We start from the raw sequence: 4,081 nt of genomic DNA, 5'->3' as shown, positions 1-4,081 counted from the left end.
TATACTTCTATATCTAGCTAAGTTTTTGGTAGTACGGACAATATCTCTCTCATACTTTCCTTTCATCCCTATCTTTTATACATTTCTATTCCTTTCTTTTTATTTGCATATTTCCAACCACACTATGCTCTTCTGTTCCCCTTTTTTCCAGCCATTTTAAGTTTATTTTATCTTAACATACTTATAAGCAACACTATCGATCTGCTCAGACTCCTTGCTCTATTTTCCAGATGATGCACCGCCTTGGTATTTAATATTAGGTTTTTGTCTTTATCTTAGTTGTTAGTACAATTGTCTAATTACATTCTGAGAATCTCCATTCTCTCTGGTGGTACTCTGGCTCTTTTCTATATTTGATCCTACCTTACAAAATCTCCCTGGATTAATGCTTGTATGTGTAAGGTGTTATTTGTTTGTTTGTTTGCTTTTGCTTTTGTCTCTGACTTGTTCTGTTTCAGTTGTCAATTTCTGTTGGGTTTCTCTTTGAATATCTGATAGCACACTGGGGTTCTGTCAGGTCTTTCTAGAGCCTTATGTCCTAATGGATTCAGTAATTGTGTGTCTTATGCCTGTATGTGTTTCCTAGACTTAATATTTGTTTAATCCAATACTTGGACATTAGTCTGAGACTTGGACATTAGTCTGAGGCTTGGACAGTCTTCTATAAACACCTCTATCGCCAGGACAAGCAACCCCAACAGTTTGGACAACCATGAGGATACAAAGAAACACCATGCAGGCAAAGGAGCGGGAAAAAAACCCACAAGACCAAATAAATGAGGAGGAAATAGCAAAAATGCCTGAAAAAGAATTTAGAGTAATGATAGTAAAAATGATACAAAATCTCGATAACAAAATAGAGAAAGTACAAGAAACAGTTCATAAGAACTCAGGAAAACAAACAGCAATGGATAACAAAATAACTGAAATTAAAAATACTCTAGATGCTATAACCAGCAGAATGACTGAGGCAGAAGAACGAATAAGTGAGTTGGAAGATAGAATGGGGGAAATAACTGTCACAGAGCAGGAAAAAGAAAAAAGAATAAAAAGAATAGAAGACAGTCTCAGAGACCTCAGTGATAACATTAAGCATACTAACATTCGAATTATAGGCATCCCAGAAGAAGAAGAAAACAAGGAAGGGTCTGAGGAAATATTTGAAGAGGTTATAGTGGAAAACTTCCCCAACATGGGAAAGGAAATAATTAGCCAAGTCCAAGAAGCACAGAGAGTCCCATACAGAATAAACCCAAGGAGAAATACACCAAGGTACATATTAATCAAACGAACGACAAATAAACACAAAGAAAAAATATTAAAAGCAGCAAGAGAAAAGCAACAAACAACATATAAGGGAAAACCCATAAGGATAACAGCTGACCTTTCTACAGAAACTCTGCAGGCCAGAAGGGAATGGCAGGATATACTGAAAGTCCTGAAAGAGAGAAACCTACAGCCAAGAATACTCTACCCAGCAAGAATCTCATTCACATTTGAGGGAGAAATCAAAAGCTTTCCAGACAAGCAAAAGTTAAGAGAATTCAGCACCACAATCCAGCCTTACAACAAGTGCTAAAGGAACTTCTCTAAGTAGGAAACACAAGAAAAGGAAAACACCTGCAAATACAAAACCAAAACAATTCAGAAAATGGTAATTGGAACACACATGTCAATAATCACTTTAAATGTCAATGGATTAAATGCTCCAACCAAAAGACACAGCCTGGCTGAATGGATACAAAAACAAGACCCTTCTCTATGCTGCCTACAAGAAACCCACTTCAGACCAAGGGATACATATAGACTGAAAGTAAACTGATGAAAAAAGATATTCCATGCAAATGGAAGTCAAAAGAAAGCTGGAGTAGCAATACTCATATCAGACAAATTAGACTTGAAAGTAAAGACTATTAAAAGAGACAAGGAAGGACACTACATAATGATCAAGGGATCCATTCAAGAGGAACATAACACAATGGTAAATATCTATGCCCCCAATATAGGAGCACCTCAATACATAAGGCAAATGCTAACAGCTATAAAAGGGGACATTGACAGGAACACAATAATAGTGGGAGACTTGAACACCCCACTTTCACCAATGGACAGATCATCCAAACAGAAAATAAATAAAGACACACAAGCTTTAAATGACACATTAGACCATCTCAACTTCATTGATATTTATAGGACATTCCATCCAAAAACGACAGAATACACTTTCTTCTCAAGTGCACGTGGAACATTTTCCAGGATAGATCACATCTTGGGTCACAAATCAAACCTCAGCAAATTCAAGAAAATTGAAATCATATCAAGCATCTTCTCAGACCACAACGCCATGAGACTAGATATCAATTAGAGGAAGAAAACTGCAAAAAATACAAACACATGGAGGCTAAACAATTCACACTTAAACAACCAAGAAATCACTAAAGAAATCAAAGAGGAAATCAAAAAATATCTAGAAACAAACGACAACGAAAGCACAACAACCCAAAACCTATGGGATGCAGCAAAAGCAGTTCTAAGAGGGAAGCTTATAGCAATACAGTCCTACCTTAAGAAACAAGAAAATTATCGAATAAACAACCTAATCTTACACCTAAAACAACTAGAGAAAGAACAAAGAGACCCCAAAGTGAGCAGAAGGAAAGAAATCATAAAGATCAGAACAGAAATAAATGAAAGAGAAAGGAAGGAAACCATAGCAAAAATAAATAAAACTAAAAGCTGGTTCTTTGAGAAGATTAACAAAATTGATAAACCATTAGCCAGACTCATCAAGAAAAAAAGGGAGAAGATGCAAATCAACAGAATTAGAAATGAAAAAGGCGACGTAACAACGGACACCACAGAAATACAAAAGATCATGAGAGACTACTACAAGCAACTATATGCCAATCAATTGGATAACCTGGAAGAAATGGATAAATTCTTAGAATAATACAATCTTCCAAAACTGAACCAGGAAGAAATAGAAACCATGAACAGACCAATCACAAGTGCGGAAATTGAGGCAGTGATTAAAAATCTCCCAACACACAAAAGCCCAGGACCAGATGGATTCAAGGGTGAATTCTATCAAACATTTCAAGAAGAGCTAACACCTATCCTTCTCAAACTCTTCCAACATATTGCAGAAGGCGGAACACTCCCAAACTCATTCTACGAGGCCACCATCACCCTGATACCAAAACCAGGCAAAGATGTCACAAAAAAAGAAAACTACAGACCAATATCACTGATGAATACAGATGCAAAAATCCTCAACAAAATACTAGCTCACAGACTGCAACAGCACATTAAAAAAATCATCCACCATGATCAAGTGGGGTTTATCCCTGGGAAGCAAGGATTCCTCAATATACGCAAATCAATCAATGTGATACATCATATCAAGAAATTGAAGGATAAAAACCATATGATCATCTCAATAGATGCAGAAAAAGCTTTTGACAAAGTTCAACATCCATTTATGATAAAAGCTCTCCAGAAAATGGGCATAGAAGGAAATTACCTCAACATAATAAAAGCCATATATGACAAACCAAAAGCCAACATCGTTCTCAATGGGGAAAAACTGGAAGCATTCCCTCGAAGAACAGGAACAAGACAAGGGTGTCCACTCTCACCATTATTATTCAACATAGTTTTGGAAGTTTTAGCCACAGCAATCAGAGAAGAAAAAGAAATAAAAGGAATCCAAGTTGGAAAAGAAGAAGTAAAATTGTCCCTCTTTGCAGATGACATGATATTATATATAGAAAACCCTAAAGACTCTACCAGAAAACTGCTAGCACTAATTGATGAGTTTAGTAAAGTAGCAGGATACAAAATTAATGCACAGAAATCTCTGGCATTCCTATACACTAACAACGGAAGAGCAGAAAGAGAAATTAAGGAAACAATCCCATTCACCATTGCAACAAAAAGAATCAAATACCTAGGAATAAACCTGCCTAAGGAGGCAAAAGATCTGTATGCAGAAAACTTTAAGACATTGATGAAAGAAATCAAGGACGACACAAAGAGATGGAGGGACATACCATGTTCCTGGATTGGAAGAATCAACATT

Source organism: Hippopotamus amphibius, chromosome X (genome assembly GCF_030028045.1).
Source record: "Hippopotamus amphibius kiboko isolate mHipAmp2 chromosome X, mHipAmp2.hap2, whole genome shotgun sequence".
NCBI lineage: Eukaryota > Metazoa > Chordata > Mammalia > Artiodactyla > Hippopotamidae > Hippopotamus > Hippopotamus amphibius.
The sequence above is the reverse complement of the archived record's forward strand: the minus strand, read 5'-3'. Positions refer to the sequence as shown.